The following is an 8955-nucleotide window of genomic DNA, read 5'->3' on the forward strand; positions in this document are numbered from 1 at the left end:
CCAAAGGAGAGTCTGTTACTGTTTATCTTGGAAGAACACCGGAATTAGAGATGAGATCGCTATTTCCAAATATCTGGAAGGGAATAAGGGGAAGTCTCATGCTGTGTGACTAAGAGCCAATTGTGAGGACATAGGAAGTGGGGATTTTAGGCGAAGAAATGTGGGCTCAATGTCGAAAACTATTGCTTGTCAGTTAAAACTCTCTGGTGGTAGAAATGAGTTGCCATGATAGGTGGCAAGTCTCTCTCTCTAACGGTGTGACGCTGCTCTCCCACCTCTCAGTGATGCCTTAGAAGGAAATCCTGAATTTACAGAATTATGTAGGATTTAGAGATCATTAATCTAACTCTCCATTTTACACAAGTGGAAGGTGGGGGCCAGAGAGGCCAAGTTAACCTGCCCAAGACCTGCATCTAGTTGATCTTTATTCAAGGGTTAGCAGGGAGGGGCATGGTAAAAATTTATTTATTTTGGTTCAGGTTGCATCTAACTTTTGTCATCAGCATAGACTGGATTGTGCAGAGAATGAGAATTTTTACAAAATCAGTGATGGTGATATGAAGTTAATAAGTAATTTGTATTCCTTTTTTTTCCTTGTAAATATTTCATGGTTTTACCTCACTATCTCTTAATTGCTCATATCCCTTAGTATATTGTGCTTGCTTTTCATCACTTGAGCCTAATAATATAGTAAAAATCTTTGGGATTTTTTCCCCCCCTTTCTAGCTATTTATCTTCCCTTTCTCGCCTGGATTTCTTTAAAGATAGGAAACATTTGCCATCTGTAATAACTGTTTCCCATTTACTCTTTAGTTGCTTGCAGTCTGTCTTCTGCGCCTTCCCTCCCCCACATCTTCCTAAAAGGGCTATTTTCAGGTACTTCCTTCGCATGAGTGCCAGGGCATGCTTTCAGTCCTTTTGGCCCTCCTGGAACCTGCTAGCTAGCTCTCTTCGTCCCTCTCAGACCATTCCATGTTTATGTTGCGGGCTCTTTTTCCTCCTCCTGCCCTGAATCCCAGCAGGCCCAGAGAGCTGGTGAATCCTGGCCTTTTCTCTCTAGGTTCATATTCCTAGATGCAGGCACAATTGAGCTACTTTAGCCCCCCTGTTTGCTTAACGTCTGCCTTCCATTCATGCTCTGACAGTTCTGAGCTGCTGGTGATGCTGGCCACTCTCATTTAGCTTCCTACGGCTGCCTTTGGGGTGGGTGGCATTTCATGTGATAAATGAAGACAGGGTTAGAAAGCCTAAGGAATTTGCTTTAAGCTATGCAGCTAATGGGTAGTAGACCAGACAGCTAACCTTGCCTCCCTGTTTTGGTTACTCACCTGGCCGTGACTCCCCTACTAGGCTGTGAACTCACTGAAGTCTGGGAGCATTTTCTACTCATCTTTCTGTTACCTCACAGAATCTGCTCTATAATTGTTTGTCGAGTAAATGACTAGAATCTTACTAGAACATAATGTGTTCATTCTCTTGTAGATAAACTGGAAGCAGAACATGTCTTCTAAAACATAAGTACATAGTAAATAAAATAAAACCTTTGAAGATGTTACATAAGTAGCCTAGACATAGGGATATCGTTCTGTCCTAAATGACAGGTAGAAAATTGGGGGAGAAGAGTGGGGAGCCAAGTGAATGCAGAGGGGCAGAATTGTACTACTTAAGTTCCTTGTTTTATTAAATACTAAGTAGATTAAAAAAAAATGATTAGGTATAAATAAATAATTTAAAATGTCATGTAGATTTTAAAAAATAGAGCTTTGACATACCTGATACATCCCTACTACCCAGTGCCACCCTACTTTCTTTCTTCTCTCCTAGAATTAAACATTATTATAAACTTTTTTTGTAGTTTTGTTGTTGTTGTTGTTTAAAGATTTTATTTATTTATTTGACAGAGAGAGCTAGAGCAGGAACACAAGCAGGGGGAGTAGGAGAGGGAGAAGCAGGCTTCCCGCTGAGCAGGGAGCCCGATGTGGGGCTCGATCCCAGGACCCTGGGATCATGACCTGAGCCGAAGGCAGACGCTTAACGACTGAGCCACGCAGGCACCCCTTTGTTGTTGTTCTTTAGTTTTGCCACAGATATTTCTATTTGTATACAGTGTTTTTGCATGTCTTCAAACAAAATCTTTACAGATGTGCATACCTACATACATGTTCTATCTATGCATTTTTCACTCAACACTATGTTCTAAGAGATGTCTCTGTTGATGTATGTAGCTGTACTTCATTTTCCTACTTGAGAGTATTTTACTGAATTTCTCTGCCCCCTGCCCCCCCTCCCCCATTCTATCATTAGTGGAGCTTTGGATTATTTCTTCTTCTGGTCTTACAAGTAGGACTCCAGTGAATACACCTTTACCAGCCTTTTCTGGCTTATTTCATTCTGTTCAATTTAAACCTTCATTAGCTGTTACTGTCAAACCTGCTATGAAGAGTTTGTGAACGACCTTTCCTTGTTGTGTTCTCCCCTTCCTGTCCTACTAGTAATCATTTGAACAGCATGGTGAGTTAACATAATTATATTTTTTCACTCTCAATTGTAGATCAAGAAGCTATTCTAGAAGTCGGAGCAGAGGATGGTACAGCAGAGGCCGCACAAGAAGCCGGAGCAGTTCCTACCGCAGTTACAAAAGTCATAGGTGCGTGTGGGATCCCCACCCTGCCACGTGGTCTTCATCCTGTCTGCTTTTCAAGGCCTGCACAGGCGGAGTGGGGGAGCTTTTGAGAAGAATCCTGTCATTGCTGAATACCAGCAGTCAGTGCCTTCACCTCAGTCTAGTTGTTTCTTTCTAGGAACTGTCAGATTCTCACTGGCTATCCTCAGGATGTGATCTTATCAGAGTGAGGAAAGAGAAGCAGTAGAAATCTTTTAAAAAGGCCCTGCCCACTATCTCCCCACCCCCGACCTCCAGTATATCTTCCTTGACCTCAGTTCACATCTGCAGTCACCTCTTGGCTTGGGTTAGGGATTGGGATAGGAGGACTGATTGGTTAGTAGGGGGCCACGGGATGGAGCATGTGGGGGGGTGACCCCAGGTTTGTATTTCTCCCAGCTTCATCAAACCCTCTTTTGCCTCTGAGGTATTTTCCACTGCTGCAGCTTCATCTTACCTGCAGGTATCTGACCTGTGCAGACTTCCCCTCCCCACCCAGTTAGAACCTCGCCAGTGACTTTGCTCTGTGCACCTCATAGAAGAACAAAAGTTAATCAGAATGAAATCCAACATGCTTTTAAAAAATCCAACATATTTTTGATAAAGAAATGAAATAAATACACCTACTGGATTTCATTGTGTTTTTTCCTTGATGGGCAAATAAAAGTCTAGATTTTTGATATAACCTGTCCTGAGCCACAAAATGATGGTCCCTCATGTGATTCCTATTAGGACATCCAGCAGGAGCAGATCCAGGAGCAGCTCGTACGACCCCCATAGTCGGTCCAGGTACGGACAGGGGGTGGGAACCACCTGTGGGGGCAGAATTGAAAGGCCTTGTTTTAAAAACCCTTCATTCCCTTTTAAAAAGTGTTGTAGTCTATTGAAAAATTTAAACACATGTATTTGTCTCATGAAATCATCTCCCATCTACGTGAGGTTTTTTTGACAGCTTTTATCTGTTGGCCCATTGTACTCTGGGGTCAGAGTGACAATTGATGTCCAGTTGTAATGGCAGGTATTTATTGACTATAATTGCCGAAGATCCACCAGATTCAGTCAGACTAAGTCAGTGTTAACTTTGTGATATTTTTCAATGCAGAAAAGAAATGAACATTTTTCTGTTTCATGCGGTAAGTCTCACTGGGGCACTTGTTAAACGTCTCCAGTAGTTGCTGTGCACATGTGTCCTCACACAGTCATAGAGTGCCCATGTCCTCAGAGAACACTGAAGAGACCGTAAGAAGAAACGGAAGCCTGTGAGTGTTGGAGTGGGGATTAAGTGTGTGTGGTTGCCGTTGGAGCAGGTCCTGCACTTACGATAGCTACTACAGCACGAGTCGGAGTCGCAGCAGAAGCCAGAGGAGTGACAGTTACCGCCGAGGCAGAAGGTACAGCAGGCGATCCAGGTGCGTCTCCCTCCTTCAGGTCACTGCAAGGTACTGTGGGCACTTGGTGTGGGAGGTGACACACGGCTCATAGAAGAGAAAGTGTAATCTTCCGAGGTCAGAAATATTTCTTCCTCTTGAGTTTCAGCAACCCACAGGCATCTCCTAGAGGTGGCTTTTGTATTAAGGGTTGCTGGGTCAGGTTTGTTGGTTATTGTTCATGTTTGAATCTAAAATGGATTCCGTAATATTTACATACCCTTGGACAAAGAGTTTCTTTGGAAGGAGTAAAGAGAGAAGGCCACCCAGACCAAGCCCCACTCCTTTAAATAGGGCTACTTGCTAAAAATAGCAAAACCAATTTATTAGTTTTTTAAATTAAAAAAAAAAAAGTATACTAAAATGTCATCATTTGCTTTAACAGCAGGGTTGAGGTTTATATCATCAGTTTTAGTAAAAATACATTTTTATGTATTACAGATATTTATAGATATTACATTTTATATAACCTATTTGGGCTGGTACTGCCAAAGTCTTAATGGCGACTTTTTGTAATGTCCCTTTCCTTGTCGCTTTTGGTCTTACCCTCCCCCATCCGTTGCAGCTACAGTCAGTGATCCTTGTCTAATATCAGTGTGATCTAGACACCTCCCTTGTTTGAAACTCGTGAAGGGCTTCCTACTGCCCAGAGGGGCAGGTACAGCCTCTTTAGCATCCCATGTAAGGCCTCTCCGCCTACCAACTCCAGCTGGGGCTTTTCTCTCTTCCCTCCTTTAATGTGCTAGAACCTGTCCTTCTGCTTGGAGATACACACACCTCTTGAAATGGCCAATTCCCACCTACCTACCCTGTAGGTCTCAGCTGCAACCCGCTGCCCCAGGGGGCCATCCTGACTGATAACCCTGAGTTATACCACCCCCGCCTCCCCGCAGTGTGCCCTGTTTGCCTTGTCCACTATTCTGTGTGGTCCTTGAGTCCCAGGAAGCTATACTTGGTCTACTGTGTATGTCCCTAGCATCTAGCAAAGTGACTGGCTCCCTGAATATTTTTCAAAATAACTGGTGACCATTGCCAGGTCCTCTTGACGCAGTGTCCCAGTGGTCCTGTCCATGTCTTCCCCACCTTCACCCCTCATGGGATCCCCATTTTGGTTTCCATATTTTTAATGAAACTCTTCATGTACCTTTTTTTATCCCTTGCTTCCTCGGTCTAATTAAATATTGATGTTCATTTTGGGTAACATGGAAAATTATTCTGCTCATTTGCATGAGTGGATTTCAAGTAATTTCCCAAGATGCGATGTTTCTTTATCTTAATCTTGATATTACTGCCATGTGTCATTTAAAACATCTTTGAAAAGTCTACACTGTTGCCACCATCAGGACCCCACTCGTCCACCCACTGTGCTATGCCACATCAGTATTGCTTTCAAGCCACTCGTATCAAAAAAGAAGCTTCAAGAGGAATTCAGAGGGTTGAAGTTAAAAGGTGTCTGTATATTTCTTTTGTTACACAGGAGTTGTAGATCTTACGGCTCTGACAGTGAAAGTGACCGAAGTTACTCTCATCACCGGAGCCCCAGTGAAAGCAGCACATATAGTTGAAAATGTCTCCTTTTTTGATACAAATTATATCTTATTTGTAAATATCTGGTAACTTAAAAATGTAAGAAACTTAATGGCAGTCTGTTGTTCTATTTCAACATTAGAAATAAGTTTCGAAAATAGGCACTTCTTAATTGTTATTGTCCATTTACATGTGCACAGAATTTAAAATACAGATATGTCTCCTAAAAATATTTTTATGCCACATTTTACAGTAGCCAACTTTGGGAATGAATTTCATTTTCTTGAATCAAGAAATCATGAAATTTAAGTATAATTTGCAATATTATTTTAGACAGATTACTTCTTTCCATCTCATGTATTCCTTAGAATACAGATTCTTTTTGCCCGTTTTTCAGGTTTTAGCGTATATGCTGCCAAGCCCAGAACTGTGAAGAACTGCTAAAGGTGGCCAAATATTTATATACCAGTTACACCGTCTTATGCATATGTGCTCTTAGAAACAAACCACCCAGAATCGATACTGATGGTAGCCAGGAGTCTTAAGGCAGTGGCTCTGGAGTTCTTAACTCATTCCTTCCTTCTTGGTGGTCTCAGAGGGTCAGGAAAGTGGTCATCATACAGCCCACCGTCTGTATTACTCCAGGCTGGCGGGTGAGGTTGGGAAGAATAAATCAGCCTTAACTATAAATACCTGCACTGTCTCCAAGGCCCTAATGTTTTATGTGCTTTTTAATAAATACTATCAGAAGTTTAGATTGTAAAAAACAATTCTGTTCCGGTTCATCTTTGGGTGCTCGGTACCTTTTGGTGCCTCTTCAAGTATACTTTACATTAGAATCTCACAGGAGAGAGAGAAGTGTTTTTTTTGTTTTGTTTTTTTTTTTAATTCGCTGGCACCAGGCATGGTTCCTTCTGGGCTACATTCACTTTAAGTATCTGGAGGGTTTCTCTCAAGCTCAGGTGTGGCTTGGGGCCCCCTGGAGCAGGCAGGATTGGCACAGAGGGTCGCGTGGCCCCTCGGGCTTGCTGCACAGAACTGGCACGCGTGCCTCCGGGAGAGCGGATTGAAGAGTAGAATCCAGGGTACCGCCAGACCTCACTGTCACATCCCGGGGACATTTTGGAGGGCTTTCCAGTCTTTCAGGTTAAGGGAGCTCTACCACAACAGCGGCTGAGCTGTTCTAAGCACCAGCACGTTTGTCTTCTTTCCGCTGTGACTCACTCTGACTCCGTGAAGCTCACACGACATGATAAGTCCAGGGGAAGAGGGGTGTACAGGACTGCACAAATCACACTTTTTCAGTTTCAGGTGGTTCCTCCAAAAATGGTTTGACCTGTAAAAACTGGTGTTTTTTGGTTTTGGGGTTTTTTTAATCTTTGAGTTTTTTCCCCCAAGTGTACTTAATCACCTTAGTGCCAGTTTAAGCCAGTTGTACAGAAGAAATTCATATTGGATGTTTGATGTGGGACTCTGCTCCACCCTCCCCAGGCCTTGCTTGGGGTACTTGGGAAGTGGGAAAGAGCCCTCAGTTGGAGGGATCTGACAACCTTGATGGGTGGAGGGGTGACCTTGGATATATTAAAACCATCACCCATAAAAGGTTCATAAACAGGGTTAAATGGTCAGCTGTTTGCCAGGTTGATAGACGAGAGTGCATTAGGAAAACAGGACCCAAGTCAAACAGACGTACTTCCTAGTGAGTACAGAACAATGCATGATTCATGTGAAGGGTTTTCAAGTTGCCTGTAACACTCGGTGAAAAAAACCCTACATTCAGAACTCAGACAGAAACTGCCAAATCTAATTAGGTTAAGAAAAGTTACCCTTGGACAATGTATTCGTTTTCTACTGCTATGTAACAAACTACCCCACACTTAGCAGCTTAAAACAACACCCATTTCTTAGCTCACAGTTCTGTAGCTTGTGAGTCTGGCACAGTATGGCTGGATTCTCTGCTCAGGGTCTCAACAAGGCTGAAATCAAGGGTCAGCAGGGCAGCATCCTTTTATGGAGGCTCTAGGGAAGCATCTACTTCCAAGTTCATTTGGTTCCTTGCTGGTTGTCAGCCGGAGGCTTCTCCCTCAGCTCCTGAAGGCTGCTCGCATTCCTTCTTGCGCGTTCCCCTCCATCTTCAAACCCTCAGTGGCCTTCCCATCCCTCTGCCTTCCTCCTTCATTTTTGAGGTTCGTGTGATTAGATCAAGCCAACTGATCAAGTCTCCCTATTTTTAGGTCGGCTCTGCCGTAGAACATAGCATAATCACAGGAGTGACTGCACAGGCGCAGGCTCGGATCGGGGCACAAAGCGAGGGGTGCGGGTGGGGCGGGCCGTCCTAGAACCCTGCCTACCCCAGACAATAACTGCCCACTGCTGGCGCGGGGTGGGGGGGGACTGTCATCCAAAAAAAGGTGGGCCCTGGAAGCCTCGATTGTTTCCTCCATGGAAAAGAACAGCCCTCAGCCGCAGCATTCAATTGTGTTTACTGAATGAACTACAGAAATAGCTTTTCTGCCTAGAGGGGATTGTTCTGTATTTTAAGTTATTTTTTAATAAAATTTAATTATGTTGTGTATTGTGCTTCTTAATAGAAAATGTATTGGACTGTTTTTGTAACGTCTTGTTTACTGCAAATGAAACATGATATAGCTGGTATTGTTCAAACCTGTAGAAAATACTTTTGTACATATTGGCAATGTCTAATTTGTATACACTTCATTTAAATGTTCCTAAAACTTGAAAGGGGGACCTTGTAGAAATTAAAATATATACTTAGTCTAAATCTGTGCCTATTTCATCTTTCTTTACTCATCCAGACTTCAGATCTTTCTGAAATGGAAAAAGGAACCATTGCGTCCCTTTGCTGACCCAGCCAGTAAAGAGACGTCATTTCGGCAGCTCATTTTCATCCTGTCGCTAAGTGTTAGTGGTGGGGCATGAGGTGGATCTGGAGGGAACCTCAGGCAGAGATCAAGATGTTCACCTCCCCAGGGAAGCACTGATGGTGCTTGGTCTCTCTTCCCTTGCAAACTCCGGATTTCCTCCCGGCTTTGTCGTCACTCCGCGGAGGTGACCTGCATACAGATGTCTCTGCCGAGGAAGGAGTAAGTCCCGTCTATCTGGAAGCTGCTGCCTAGGGACAGCGCACTTACCAGCTGTACCACCGACAGCCCCACACTTCCCTCCCTGACATTCACTGGGCACATATCACTCGCTCCTAGAGAGAACGTTCTTGGTGATATTTTTAGTGTCCACATGAGAATTTGCAGGGCAAGTACAATTAACTTTGTTCTCCTCAGAACTCAGAGGAATTTTTGTTTTCTTTGTGAATACAACATA

General features: G+C 43.5%; 1 long non-coding RNA gene across 3 annotated transcripts; it reads left to right on the top strand.

Annotated features, from left to right (window-relative positions):
* The first annotated feature begins 8 nt into the window (after nucleotides 1-8).
* Nucleotides 9-8398, top strand: LOC145722374 (uncharacterized). 3 transcript variants are annotated; one of them, XR_014146615.1, is made up of 4 exons: nucleotides 12-2647; nucleotides 3395-3451; nucleotides 3765-4071; nucleotides 5567-8398. It is a non-coding gene; the product is annotated as an uncharacterized LOC145722374 (long non-coding RNA). The 3 variants fall into 3 exon arrangements; XR_014146614.1 differs by having other exon boundaries at nucleotides 651-2647; nucleotides 3970-4071; XR_014146613.1 differs by having other exon boundaries at nucleotides 9-2647; nucleotides 3395-4071.
* The last annotated feature ends 557 nt before the right edge of the window (nucleotides 8399-8955 follow it).

The sequence above is a fragment of the Leptonychotes weddellii genome, chromosome 1 (genome assembly GCF_054177405.1).
Source record: "Leptonychotes weddellii isolate Sample4059 chromosome 1, ASM5417740v2, whole genome shotgun sequence".
In the NCBI taxonomy this organism is placed as follows: domain Eukaryota; kingdom Metazoa; phylum Chordata; class Mammalia; order Carnivora; family Phocidae; genus Leptonychotes; species Leptonychotes weddellii.